A 15,386-nucleotide genomic window follows, 5' to 3' on the forward strand; every position below is an offset into this window, starting at 1 on the left:
CCCTTCCTCTCCTTATAGATAACCTTTAAAAATTTTTTATGGTTTATCTTTACATTTAAAAAAATACACAAATACATATATATTTGTATGCTCCTTTTCCTTTCCTAGACATATGGTAGATACCATACACACTTTTTTCTACCTTGCCTTTATTCCATTTATTGTATCGTGGAGATCACTCCTTTGCAGTATATGGAAATCACATTGGAAATTTTGAGCAGAGAAAATTTGATTTATGTTTTAAGAAGATCATTATGACTGCTGTGTTGAAAATGGACTCCAAGAAGCAAGAAAGGAAACAGGGAGACCAGTTGGGTGGCTTTTGTGATAATTCAGGAATAGATGCTGATGGTTTAGGGAGGGAGGTAGTGGTAGAGATGGCAAGAAGAGATTGGAATCTGGATCTATTTTGAAGGTAGAACGAACAAATTTTAATACTAGAATTGATGTGAAATATGAAAGAATAATCACGGATGGCTCTGAGGGTTTATGTTTGAGAAATTAGAGGCATGGAGTTGCTATTTACTATGATGGCAAACTGCAAGAGAGTCATATTTGTGGGAGATCAGGAGTTTGGTTTTGAACATCTTACATTTGAAATGGCTGTTAGATATAGATAGCCAAGTAAAACTGTCAAGTAAGTAGTTGTATATACAAGTTTGAAGTGTAGGGGAAAAGGTCTGGGCTGGAGACCTTTGTGAGTATAGATGGTATGTAAATTTATGATACCAGATGAGATTATCTAGAAAGTGTAGCTACAGAAGAGAAATTTTTCAAGGACAGCCTTCTGGAGTGAATTCCCATATTTAGAGATTGGAGAGATGAGAAACCAGTAAAAGAGACTGAAAAAGAATGGGCAGAAGTTTGATCAATAGAATCAGTGGAGAGGAAGCATCCCTCTATCTTTTGGATCAGAAGCTATAAGATTGAGTTGCCAGTATTTATCTATCCTGGCATATAGCAAGACCCTGTGACAGGAAAGAATGAGGCCACCATGCAAAAACAAGGAGACCAGAAGGGTAAAGAGATGGGAAGAGAGATGTTGAGACCTCTGACAACATCATGGAAGTTCCTGGATTCAGCAGTGCCTGAAGACCACACCATCCTGAACTTAAAAAAAAAAAAAAAATTATTTAAGTAATCTCTACACCCAACATGAGGCTCAGACTCACACCCCCAAGATCAAGAGTCACATGCTTCTCTGACTGAGCCAGCCAGGTGTCCCACCGTCCTGAATTTTTTAAATTAAGTGAGCCAATAAATTATTTTGTTGGCTTAAGGTAGTTTGAATTGATTCTCTATCATTAGCAATGAAAAGGACTTTATACAATGTTTGTTTTCTGTGCTCCGGTAATACTTGTTCTTCCCCCAGTCTTAACATTTATCACACTTGATAGATTTTGATGGTTTACTTTACTACAAAGAAGATTGAATCTCTCTCCTCATCTGTGCCTGAACAATGTTGGGCAAGTCCTCAACCCCTCAATGGATATAAACTCTTTATCTGTAAAAGCATAGAGTGGGCCCAGATAATATCAAAGATCTCTTTTAGTGTCAATATCCTTTTATTCTTGGTACTTTATTCTGTTGTTTTTTTTTTTTTTAATAGTAAACTCTGTGCAGTATGGGGCTTGAACTTACGACCCTGAGATTAAGAGTTGCATATTATATTGACTGAGGCAGGTACCTACTTTTTTCCAGTTTTTAAACTTCTAGATAAAGAGTTTTAGGGGTGCCTGGGTGGCTCAGTTGGTTAAGCATTCAACTTCAGCTCAGGTCATAATCTCACAGTTCATGAGTTCAAACCCCATGTTGGGCTCTGTGCTGACATCTCAGAGCCTGGAGCCTGCTTCGGATTCTGTGTCTCCCTCTCTTTCTGCCCCTCCCTTTCTCATGCTCTCTCTCTCTCTCTCTCTCTTAAAAATAAACAAACATTAAACAAAATTTTTTTAGGGGCACCTGGGTGGCTCAGTCGGTTGAGCATCCAATTTTGGCTCAGGGCATGATCTCACGGTTTGTGAGTTCAAGCCACCAATCGGGCTCACTATTGTCAGCCTATCAGCACAGAGCCCACTTCAGATCCTCTGTCTCCCTCTCTCTGCCCCTCCCCAGCTTGCACTCTCCTCCCAAAATAAATAAATACTAAAAAAAAAAGTCTGACTTCGGCTTAGGTCATGATCTCATTGTTGGTGGGTTCGAGCCCGGCGTCAGGCTCTGTACTGACAGCTCAGAGCCTGGAGCCAGCATCGGATTCTATGTCTCCCTCTCTCTCTGCCCCTCCCCCTGCTCGCATTCTCTCTCTCTGTCTCTCTCTCTCTTAAAAATTAAACAATTTTTTTGTGTTAATTTGCCATTCTATGAACTGTTAATACACATAACTTTGATGAATCTGAAAGGCATCATGCTGAGTGAAAAAAGCCAGTCTTAAAAACTTATATATTAAAGTTGGCCCTTGAACAATGCAAGGATTAATTAGAGACATCAACCCTCCATGCAGTCAAAAATCCTCATCTAAATTTGAATCCCTGAAAACCTAACTACTATTACTTAACATAAGATAAAATAACTTAAGGGGCTCCTGGGTTACTCAGTCGGTTAAGCATTCAACTTTTGATTTCAGCTCAGGTCATGATTGCACGGTTTGTGGGTCTGAGCTGCACATCAGGGCTTGGGATTCTGCTTGGGATTCTTTCTCCCTTCTCTCTCTCTGCTCCTCCCCTGCTCGCTCTCTCTCTCTCTCTCTCTCAGAATAAATAAAAATAAACTTAAAAAAAGATTAAAAAAAGACAAAGTAACTTAAAACTTACAATATGGTGAACTAGAAAAAAGAAAATGTTATTAAGAAAATCATAAGAGAAGATACAGTACTGTATTGTATTTTCAAAAGTCCACGTATAAGTGGACCTTGTGATTTAAACCCATGTTGTTCAAGGGTTAACTGTATAGAATTCCATGCAGTTATTCTTGAAAAGATAAAACTCAAGTGACAGAGAGTGGTTGCCAGGAATTAAGGGTGGGGGACAGATGTGACCCCCACAAGGAAGTTTTTTTGGGTGATGGAATTGTTTTGTATCCTAATTGTGATGGTGGTTACATGCATCTATACATGTGTTAAAATTCATAGGACTGTATACCAAAAAAGTCAGTTTTACTGAATGAGAACTAAAAAAAAAAAAAAAGCCTGGTCTAGCTCTAATGACCCTGTTAGAAAAGAAATGGAAAATGTATTAATTTTCTTCTTTTTTTAATGTTTATTCACTTTTGAGAGAGAGAGTGAGCAGGGGAGGAGCAGAGAGAGAAGGTGATAGAGAATCTGAAGGGGGCTGTACACTTATAGCAGTGAGCCCAATGCGGGGCTTGAACTCATGAACCGTGAGACCATGACCTGAGCTGAAGTCAGACGCTCAACCTACTGAGCCACCCAGGCTCCCCTGTGTTCATTTTCTATTGTTATGTAACAAATTATCACAAACTTAGTGACTTAAAACAACACCCTTCATTACCTCACATTTCTGTAGTTCAGAAGGCTGGCACAGCATGATTGGGTTCTCTGCCCTGGGTATCATAGGCTGAAATCACAATATTGGCCAGGCTGGATTCTCATCAGGCTGAGGTTCTGTAGGAAAGCCCATTCACAAGTGCATTCTTGTTGTTGGCAAAATTTCGTTTCTTGCAGTTGTAAGATTGAGGTTCCTGTTTTGTTGTGTGCTGTCAGTGGGGCTGACTCTCACCTCCTGCTGGCCACTCTCAGGTCCTTCCCACCATGGACATTTGCTTTCTTTCAGGCCAGCTGGGGCACATCTCTCCAACTTTCTCTTCTGCCGCCAGGTGGAGGAAACTGTCTGGTTTTAAAGGGCTCATTGATTAGGTCAGGCCGATCCAGATAATCTCTTTATTATAAAGTCAACCTAGGGGCACCTGGATGGCTTAGTTGGTTTAACATCCAACTCTTAATTTCGGCTCAGGTCATGATCTCACTGTTGTGTGTTCCCCTTTAGGTTCTGCATGAACAGTGCGGAGCCTGCTTGGGATTCTCTCTCCCTCTCTCTCTCTGCCCCTCTCCCACTGGTTCTCTCTCTCTCTTTCTATCAAAATAAAGCTTTTTTTAAAAAAGTCAGCATTAAAAAAAAAAAAGTCAACTTTGCCATATAACCACATAATCAGGGGACAGTTGTCTCATATCAACAGCCCCAGAGATTATGCTGGGCATGTACCTAAGGGGTGGGCAGGGAGGAGATCTTGGGATAGATCTTAGAATCTTGTCTGTCACAGCATATAAGCCAAAAGGAAAAAAAAAAAAAAAAACCCAAAACAACTATTTTGGTAAATGGAGGATTATCGATCACATTGTGTAATGTAACAAGCACCGTAGGAGTCTGAAGATATAAATTCAGGCTATAGCTTCACCAATAAACTGTGTTATCATGGTCTATGTGACATGGACTAGGAGTAAACGGTGTAGAAACAATTCTTGAGGCTTTACGGTGCAAAAGGCATTTTTATTAAAGCATGGAGGGGCGCCTGGGTGGCACAGTCGGTTAAGCGTCCGACTTCAGCCAGGTCACGATCTCGCGGTCCGTAAGTTCGAGCCCCGCGTCAGGCTCTGGGCTGATGGCTCAGAGCCTGGAGCCTGTTTCCGATACTGTGTCTCCCTCTCTCTCTGCCCCTCCCCCGTTCATGCTCTGTCTCTCTCTGTCCTAAAAAAAAAAAAAAACAAAAAAAACAAAAACGTTGAAAGCATGGAGACAGGACCCGAGGGCAGGAAGAACTGCACTGGGATTGTGAGGAATGATTGATTGTATACTTTTAAGTTGGGGGGGGGCGAGGGCGAGTAGAGATAAAGGAAATTTCTGATGAGATTTTTATATGTTAAAGAAGACTTACGGGATCCTGGAGGTCTGGCTATAGTCACTGAGCTTGCTTTCTGCCTCTAGCAAAACATTAACATTAAGGCAGTTGTGAGTTCCTTGAGGAATGTCATACTCTGCCTGTCTCAAGAATTTATCAATGGGCTACAAGTAGTAAGGAAATTTAATTTTATCTACATTTCTTTTGCCATTGTTCTCCTTGTCAGTCGAGATGCTTCTCTGGGCCCCGATTTTATCAAACTTAATATGCTGATCGTGTTACATGCTGTACATCTATCATGGAGTGTTTAATTGAGGTAGTGCAGGTGAATATGTTTTACTCAACTCTAAAGCACTATGTAAATATATTAGTTATTACTGTTAATATTTTGGTTGACAATGATCTGCTTTAACCTCTGCTCCAGGAATGTATTATTTCTAGAAAGAGTATAAAAGAGCAGCAAATTAGACAAGGTCCCAGAAGCCAAGATCAAGGAGCTTAGATTTAACTCAGCAGGTGATGTGGAGCTGAAGGAGGGCTAAAATAGAGGGCTGGGTCACAGAAACTGGCAGTAAAGACAGTTCTTAAGTCCGAGTGGGTTTCTATGGTGATGAGAGACAAAGGAGGCCACTGAGGACAAGGTTAAAGTAATTAACATGGGAAGTCCGTAAGATACCCACCAAGACCAGGGATGCTGGATTGAAAGAAAGGGGCGGAGAAGTGTTTCTACCATCCACTCTCGTTTCTCACAGAAGCACCTGCATGTGAAGCATTTCTACCAGTCATGGTCCCTCACTGTCCTTGGGGTATATGCAGAAGAGCAACTGACTTTAATAACAATCTTGGCAAAACATAATTAAGAAGGCAAATCTACTGCACAAATAATATGATATTATACCCTGAGGCCAAGCCCTTTATTCAGTTGTGTCGGTGAGGGGGTTTGTGTTCCTCTGTGCTGGGTCTTCCTGCCACACAGCCCTCCTTACCCAGGTATTAGCAGCTCAAAATGGAGGGCCCCACGTGGGTCAGAATTGGTGCTGCTCCAGTTGGCCAGGACCCATCTGCTCACTCCACTCTTGGTATTCCAGGTAGAGGGGAAAATTCATTCTCAGAGAAGCGAGGACCTAACCTGATTCCTAACTAGCTGTGACTCTAGCCGCAAGTGAGGTGACAGGGTGGAGTGGTTAAACACACAGATTGTGAAGTCAGTGTCCGAAGTGGTTAAACAGACAGATTCCGAAGCTCCTCTCCCGACTCGCTTATTTACTAGCTGTGCATCCTGGACATGCCACCTTGATGAGGGAGCATGAGGCAGGCTAAGGGACAAAGAACAAGCTAGCACACCCCCCCCCCCCGACCCCCAGGTAGAATATGTGTGATATTCCTCAGACACTTCTGGCTACCCGAGAACAAAGGAAAGGGGTTTAAGTGCTTGCCATGGTGAAGTGGGAAACTAAGGCAAATGAAAAATTAAATTCCCTTACTGACTAGAACCCATTGACAAGTCCTTGAGACCGGCAGAGTGACCTCTCTCTAGGACCTTAGCTGCCTCAAGGATGACATTTTGCTGGGGGCAAAAGAGAACCTTAGCTTAACATTATCCCAAACTCCAGGATCCTGCAAGTCAATTTCTTTTATCTCAACTTCTCAAGATATATGCTGGCAATCATGCTCCAAGCTTATGGCCCCCCATATACACCTGAAGGGTCTCATGACTGAGGTTTTATTAAACGGTAATAAATGGCGTTTTCCTAGCAACGGCTAGCCCCTCAAGGTCCTAGAAACCTTGCTTCCAAAATACCTTAGAGACTTGCTCTATCCCTGATCCCCTCCTAACCTGAGGGTATATAATGAGTTACCTGTCAGGACCCCAGTGCAGCTCTTCCTGCCCATGGGTCCTGTCCCCATGCTTTAATAAAATCACCTTTTACACCAAAGATATCTTTAGAATTCTTTCCTGGCTATTGGCTCCAGACCCCAAGAACCGCCCCCCCCATCACCTCAAAACTTCATCAACCTAACTTCTCTCTCAGTTTGCTTACTTATAACTGTTTGCATTTCTGTGATGTTGGTTGTTATTTCTCCTCTCTCATTTGTGATTTTATTTATTTGGGTCCTTTCTCTTTTCTTTTTCATGAGTCTAGCTAGAGGTTTCTCAGTTTTAGTACTTTTTTCAAAGTACAGCTCCTGGTTTCATTGATCTGTTCTATTGTTTTTTTTTTTTTTTTAGTTTCTATATCATTGATTTCTGCTCTAATCTTTATGATTTCCTTCTTTCTGCTGGCTTTAGGTTTACTACCAGCATTTTTCACAGAGCGAGAACAAGCAGTCCTAAAATTTGTATGGAACCACAAAAGACCCCAGATAGCCAAGGCAACCTTGAAGAAGAAAAGCAAAGCTGGAGGCATCACAATTCCAGACTTCACGTTATATTACAAAGCTGAAGTAATCAAAACAGTATGGAACTGGCACAAAAATAGACACATAGGTCAATGGAACAGAATCGAAAATCCAGAAATGAACCCTCAGTTACATGGTCAATTAATCTTTGACAAAACAGGAAAGAATATCCAATGGGTAAAAGACAGTCTCTTCAACAAATGGTATTGGGAACACTAGACAGCAACATGCAAAAGAATGAATCTTACACCATGCACAAAAATAAATTTAAAATATATTAAAGATCTGAACATGAGACTTGAAACCATAAATATCCTAGAAGAGAACACGGACAGTAACCTCTTTGACATAGGACCTAGCAATTTCTTTCCAGATATGTCTCTGTAGGCAAAGGAAACAAAAGCAAGAATGGGGCGGGGCCCCTGGGTGGCTCAGCTGGTTAAGCCTCTGACTCTTGGTTTTGGCTCAGTTCATGATCTCCACAGTTCTGTCAGTGCAGAGCTCGACGCAGGGCTCAGTCTCATGAACTGTGAGGTCATGTCCTGAGCTGAAATCAAGAGTCGGGACGCTTAACCAACTGAGCTACCCTGGCACCTGCCTCTTAGTTTTGATAATTCATTAGAGGGACACACAGAACTCACTGAAAGATGTTATCCTCATGGCTTATTACAGGAAAAGGATCTAGATTCAGCTCAGCTAAGGGAAGAAAGAAATGCATAGGGCAGAATCCAGGAGGATTCCAAATATGAAGCAACCAGCTGTCTTCTCCCTGTGTAGCCAGAACAGCATTGCTTTCCTGGCAGTGATACATGACAGTCTTCAGGGATTATTGCCAACCAGGCAAGCTCACCTGAGCCCTGACATCCCAAGTTTTTACTGGGCCTCCATCATGTAGGCGTGACTGATTGCTTATGTGGCTGATCTCAGTCTATAGCCCCTCCAGACATCTACTGATACTGGGTAACCTAGACCCCCTACACTAAAGCACATTGCTGGACTTTCTGGCCATCCCCTACCCTGACTATTTGATGTGCCCAGTACCCACCCTAAATTATATTTTTAGACAATCTGGTGACCCAAGTCTCCCAGGCAAACAATGATGCTCCTCTTAAGCATGACATTTCAAGAGCTTAGAAATTATTCCCCAGAAGCTGAGGACAAAGGTCAGATCTCTGTGCAAGGTTAAATTCTTGAGTATAGAAACCTTGGAAACATTATGTTAAGTGAAAGAAGTCAATCACAAAAGGCCAGATATAATTCCATTCATATAAAATTTCCAGAATAGACAGATGGCAGGGACAGAATGATTAATATTTACTGGGCGGGGGGGGGGGGGTAGGTGCTCTGGGTGGCTCAGTTGGTAAAGCATGCGACTCTTGATCTTGGGGTCATGAGTGCAAGCCCCAATTTGGGTGTAGAACTTACTTAAAAAAAAATTTACCTGGGGCTGGGTTGGGTAGGGGGTGGAGGATGGGAAAGGTGAGTGACTACTAGTGGGTACAAGGGTTTATTTTTGGAGTGTTGAAAAATTATATAGTGCTGATGGTGGCACAGCTTTGTGACTATACTAAAACCCACCAATCTGTGCACTTTAGAAGGTGAATTTTATGGGATGTGAAATAGATTGCAATAAAGCTGTAAAAGCAAAGTCAAGTAAAATGCAAAATTAATAAAATGAATAAATAACTGAATAAGAAGTATGACATAGTATCCCTTCATTAATTTTTTCCAAATTAAATTTAGAATTATTTTGACAAGTATTAAAAAATTTTTTTTAATGTTTATTTTTAAGAGAGAGAGAAAGAGAGAACGAGTGGGGGAGGGGCAGAGAGAGAGGGAGACACAGAATCTGAAGCAGGCTCCCGGCTCCCAGCTGTCAGCACAGAGCCTGAGCAGGGCTCGAACCCATGAGCCAAGAGATCATGACCTGAGCTGAAGTCAGATGCTCAACCGACTGAGCCACCCAGGTGCCCCGAGTATTTTTTTTAATGTTTATTTCTTTTTAGAGAGAGAGAGAGAGAGCATGCGCACGCGAGCGCGAGCATGAGTGGGGGAGGGGCAGAGAGAGGGGGACGGAGAGGATCCTAAGCTGGCTCTGTGCTGACAGCAGAGAGCCCAATGTAGGGCTGGAACTCACAAATCATGAGATCATGACCCTACCCAAAGTCAGACACTCAACCGACTGAACCACCCAGGCACCCCTGTTGAGTACTTTTTGAAAAGCTTTTAGGAATATTGTTATTGAGTTGACCATGAATTAACGTAGATTAGCTGGTTATCTATCTTTACATTTTTATGTTTTAGGAACATATCTTTACATTTTTATGTTTTAGGAACAGTGTTTGGGTTCTGGCTTATTAAAATCTTCTTTCATCACTTTCAATAATATTTTGGAGTTTTCTTTATATAGATTGTACCCGTCTGTCAGGATATTGGTTCCCAGGTATTTCATTTCTTTGTTATCATGAGTGCAATCTCTGTTTTTATATTGTTACTAAAGATAACAGTAATTTTTATTAGACAAACTGAAATTGTTCTGGAATGCAGCAATTTTTGAGTAGAATCGATTATTCGATTCTAGATGACTTAAAGTTAGGGTGAACTTGTATGTGGTGGGACGGGCTCCTGCATTTCCTTCCTGGGACCGAGCCGAGCCGTTCTTCCTTTTGAGGTACAGGAAAGCAGCTTTGCTGTCAGCTGCTTCCCTCCCTGAGCTCTGAGACTTCCTGTTTAAAAGCACTGCAAGACCTGCTGACCCCATTTCTTTTCAGATTTAATTATTCTTTTTGAAAGCTGGCTCTAACCTGAAAGGGATTTGAAACGTAAGGCTCCAGTGGGGATGAAGCTTTAGACCCAAGATAACTATTCCTTTTTCTGTTGAATAGCCTGGCAGGGGAACAATTTGCCCCCTGCCCTGAGCGCTGTCATTTGTTTTGATCATTTTCATTCCTATCGAGTGTGCTGCCGGCTCAGAAGGCAGCCATCTGATATCTGAAGTGACTCCTTACATTACTTCCTTGTCTCTTCTCTAGTAGCAAGATATTCCACTTGAATATCCCCGATTGTGGATGAAGAAGCTTCAGTGTGTGTGCTTGGCTATGGATTTAATAACCCTAAAGGGGAAAATACTGGCACAATAAGAATAGTTATTTGCTGATGAGCTCCTCTGTGTCTGTTTAACTCATTTGCCCCTTAAAACCTTATGAATAGTTAAAACTCCTTTTTTTTTTTTTTTTTTTTTTTTAATGAGAGAGAGAGAGAAAGGGAAAGAGTGTGCAAGCTGGGGAGAGTGACAGATGAAGAGAGAGAATCTTAAGCAGGCTCCATGCTCAGCATGGTGCGTGACATGGGGCTTGATCCCACGACCCTGGGAATTTGACTTGAGCTGAAATCATGATTCAGACACTTAACCAACTGAGTCACCCAGGCAGCCCAGTAGTTAATTCTTATTATCTCCATTTTACAGACCAAGTAATGGAGGCTTAGAGATGTTATGTAAATTGCCTGATGACAAATAGAAAGTGACCAATCTGGACCTTAGTTCCAGAGAATATGATCTTAACTACTATTCCATACTGGGCCTGGAGTGGAAGAGTCTACTTTATTTTTTTAATGTTTATATATTTATTTTTGAGAGAATGAGAGAGAGTGAGTGGGAAGGGGCAGAGAGAGAGAGAGAGAGGAGAGAGAGAATCCCAAACAGTCTCCATGCTGTCAGCACAGAGCTCGAGGTGGGGCTCGATCCCATGAACCATGAAATCATGACCTGAGCCAAAATCAAGAGTTGGGTGCTTAACCAACAGAGCCACCCAGGCACCCCTGATTCTACTTTTCTAAGAAATCTGGAGTCAGACTTGAGTTTGAGTCCTGCCCCCTTTGCTTCCTAGCTCTGTATCCTTCAGCAAGTCTACTTACCTCATAAGGCTGTGAAGATGATGTGAGATAATGAATGGAAAGTTCTTACATGCTTGGGTCACAGTGAGTGCTAAATGGTTATCTGCTGTTATTCTTCAAAAATTTATCAAAAATTTGTCAGAAATTTTTTTCTTAAAAAAATTTTTTTTTAATGTTTATTTTTGACAGAGAGAGACAGACAGACAGACAGAGCATGAGTCGGGGAGTGGCAGAGAGAGAGGGAGACACAGAATCTGAAGCAGGCTCCAGGCTCTGAGCTGTCAGCACAGAGCCTGACGCAGGGCTCGAGCTCAGGGACTGTGAGATCATGACCTGAGCCAAAGTTGGAAGCTCAACTGACTGAGCCACCCAGATGCCCCTGAAAAAATTTTTTTTCTGTACCAGCAAAAAAACAAAAAAGAATTGTTTTTTCTGTACTAGACCCTGAGCTAATTTGGGGGACTCAATGAAATACTGATGGCCCAAGTCCTAACAACCAGCGGATTGGTCCATCTGGGGCTTGTGGACTAAACCTGGTCTTCAGAAGTATTCTGTTTGTCCCCCACACATACACTTTAAACTTTTTGAATTAGTTGCAGATAATTCAAAATGGGGAGATTTCAATAAAATCTGGAATTACCACTGCTTTTGGAAAACAGCAGAGCTGGGCCTGCATTCTCCCATGGTGGCAGTCCTCTAGAATGCATTTGGTCACGTGGCAATGTGGGCCACAGACCCCGCCACCCCCTGTTGCATCCAAAGCTGAGGGAGTCACTGGCTGTTCATTGTTGCAGCTGTACTGCTTTTCTTATGATAGAAGTAAAACCTTTCATTTACCTAGGCTGCTCTCAAAAGAGATCAAAAGATGGGTCGAAGTAGCTGCATGATTTCAGAAAAATGAATGATCTTTTTGTTTAAAAGCCAGGATTATTCTCATGTCTGACCGGCTTCACTTATTTTGATAATTTGCTTGGCCTCTGTAGGCATATGCATTTGCAGCCCCTGGTGTAAAAAGGTAACCTCACAATGTGATGAGTGCCATGCTGGAGGTAAGCCCAAAATGCTTTGGAAGTACCAACAAGAGTCCCTTCACCAGGTCTGGGAGTTCGGAGGATGCTTCCTGTAATATCTATCACCTGACCAGGGTCATATACTATTAGTGGGTGAGGCCTAGAAGGACAGTGGCAGAGGTTTAGGCAGTGGGTGGGGTTGAGAGGTTGTTTAAGCAGATGGAACAGCTTGAGAAAGGTCTCAGAGGTAGCAGCAGCTGACTTTGGATCTTCTTTGCCTATTGACCTGCCTTTGACCTTCTACCCTGACCCCTTCTCAGAAGGGGCCGTGTCCCTAGCTGTCACATCACTAACAGACAAAAGATGACTGAAGCTGGTCAATGGCCAAGTCCTCCTGGTTCCATATACCAGCTGCACTCACATCTTCACATTTCCCTGACTTACCAGAAGGACACACGTGTACCCTGGGGGACCACCTCTCAAAATTCCATCAACACAAGTTCCTAACAGAAGGAGTTTTCACATCCATCACTCAATTACACATCAACAATAATATAAAGCTATTCCTTTAGATGACAGTTTGAGAATATTTTAGTGTTTAAATAACAGAAATCAGAATCTGTGTAGCTGGTGGAATTTACACCCCTCCATAAAAAAAACTATCTACATGCTTGTTCCTGACAAAGGCAAATCAAAATTTTCCCAGGGCAATAAAGAGAACCTTCCAGAGGTGAGAGTATTTCTCTTTGAGCAGTCCAGAGGAGAGAGAAAGAATCTAGGATCTCTCAACTTGACAATGGAAGACTGAATGGTCAAGGCCAGGCTCAACCCATAGGAAAAGTAATGATAGTGGGTAGACCCTATGAACTTTTTTTTTTTTTTTTTTGAGGGCATGCATCCAGCAAGGGAACTAGCAGGTCTAGCTGTGACTGGTGGGAAGGTCAACTGAAAGTGAAGGACCAGAGCCTATCCTTGCTCACAGACATGAGTCCACTCCTACCAGGCGTCTGAGAGACGTGGCAGAGGTTTCGTGAAGGCTTGAGGATGGAAGAGACTTCCCTTGCAGAGATCAAGGTCAAGTTCAAGCTACAGTCAAGAACTCTGCTCCAAACCATAATAAGATACCATTCCACACTCGCTAGGTTGGCCATAATAAAATAGATAGACAATAAAAAGTATTAATGGGGATATAGAGAAATTGGAACCCTCATACATTGCTGGTGGAAATAAAGGGTGTAGCTACTTTGGAAAACAGTTTGGCAGTTCCTCAAAATGTTAAACATAGAGTTATTATATGACCTAGAAACCCCACTCTTAGGTATATACCCCCCAAAATGAAAACACGTTTACACAGAAACCTGTACAAAATACTCATAGCCCAGCATTGTTCATAATAGACAAAAGGTGGAAACAACCCAAATGTCCATCAACTAATGAATGGATAAACAAAATGAATCTCCATGGGATAGAATATCATTCAGTAGTAAGAATGAAGTAGCAGCACATGATATGACATGTTTGAACCCTGAAAACATTATACCAAGTGAAAGAAGCCAGTCACAAAAGACCAGATATTATGATTCCATCCATATGAAATATTCAGAACAGACATGACCATGACAGAGCACGGGTTAGTGGTTGCCTGGGGCTAGGGCCAGGGTTGGGGGATCGGAAGGGGGGACCAGGAAAGACCAGTGACTGCTAATGGGTGCAGGTTTCATTTTACACTATTGGAAAGGTTCCTAAAATTAGATACTGGTGATGGTTGCACAACTCTGTGAATATAATAAAAACCACTGAATTGTACACTTTGAAAGAGTGAATTTTATGGTATGTGAATTATATCTCAATAAAGATGTCATTAATAAAAAGATCTCTGCTCCAAGTTTCCTGAGACCCCCTGTGAGATAACTGGAAGCCACAATGGACTTTCTTCTTCTTTTTTTTTTTTTTTAATTCTTGAGCCTCTATTTATTAACTCTGTATCTGCTGGTTTTTCTTAAGGTTCTGCCTTAGAGTATGCTCCATGAAGACAGACTCCTGGCTTTTACCACTAGTTGTGTGATACTGAGCAAGTTAGTGAACCTCTTGACTTCAGTTTCCTCATTTGAAAATGGAGATAGGGGTGTCTTGGTGGCTCGATCCATTAGGTGTCCAACTCTTGATTTCGGCTCAGGTCATGATCTCACAGCTTGTGAGATCGAGCCCCAAGTCGGGCTCTGTGCTGACAGTGTAGAGCCTGCTTGGGATTCTCCGTCTCCCTCTTTCTCTGCCCTTTCCTGGTGCGTGCTCTCTCTTCTCTCTCTCTCACTTTCTCTCTCTCAAATAAATAAACTTAAAAAAAAGCCAATGGAGATAATAATTGTACCTTCTTCATGGGTTAAGTGTGAAATATATGATAAATATATGAGTAAATACACGGAGCCTATTTAGAAGAGTACCTGGCACATAGTTAAGTTCTGCATGTATTTGTAATGATTAGTATCAGCATTTAGCACCTAGTAAGTGCCCTTTGAGTATTAGTTATTGTTATTATTAGAGAGGGTATTGGCTAACTTGTCTAAGACTTTCTGTTCTACTACTGATGAGCACTTGGGCGTTTACAATTTGGAGTTAGTAAAGAACAATGCTGCTGTGAATATTGGTGTGTCAGTTTCTCTAGGGTACATATACCCAGGAATGGATTGCTGAGTCATGGGGTATGCAGATCTTCCTGCTTGTGGATAATGTTAAACCAGTGTCAAAGTGGTTGATTCGGTTTATGTTCTCACCTCCACCACTTGATATGCTCACCTTGTAAAATTTTTATCTGGTATGTAGTGATGGCATCAATTTTAATTTGCATTTCCCTAATTAGTAATGAGGAGAGTGCCTTTGGTTTCCTCTTTTTTAAAAATTTTTAATATTTATTTATTTTTTAGAGAGAGAGACAGACAGACAGAGGGCAAGCAGGGGAGGGGCAGAGAGAGAGGGAGACACAGAATCTGAAACAGGCTCCAGGCTCTGAGCTGTCAGCACAGAGCCCGATGGGGGGCTCAAACCCACAAACCATGAGATCATGACCTGAGCTGAAGTCGGACTCTGAACCGATTGAGCCACCCAGGTGCCCCTGATTTCCTCTATTGTGAAGTTCCTGTTCTAATGTCTTGTCCCTTTCTTACAGGTTATGTGTCTTTTTCTTGTTGATTTGTGGGAATTTTTCATGTGGTTTGGAAACTAGTCCTTTGTCTACCA

General features: G+C 41.9%; 1 long non-coding RNA gene across 1 annotated transcript; it reads left to right on the forward strand.

The window, feature by feature from the left end:
• Window positions 1-10,480: 10,480 nt before the first annotated feature.
• LOC113601401 (uncharacterized) lies at window positions 10,481-14,023 on the forward strand. Its single transcript, XR_003422652.2, has 2 exons — window positions 10,481-11,226; window positions 13,042-14,023. It is a non-coding gene; the product is annotated as an uncharacterized LOC113601401 (long non-coding RNA).
• The last annotated feature ends 1,363 nt before the right edge of the window (window positions 14,024-15,386 follow it).

Source organism: Acinonyx jubatus, chromosome B3 (genome assembly GCF_027475565.1).
Source record: "Acinonyx jubatus isolate Ajub_Pintada_27869175 chromosome B3, VMU_Ajub_asm_v1.0, whole genome shotgun sequence".
NCBI lineage: Eukaryota > Metazoa > Chordata > Mammalia > Carnivora > Felidae > Acinonyx > Acinonyx jubatus.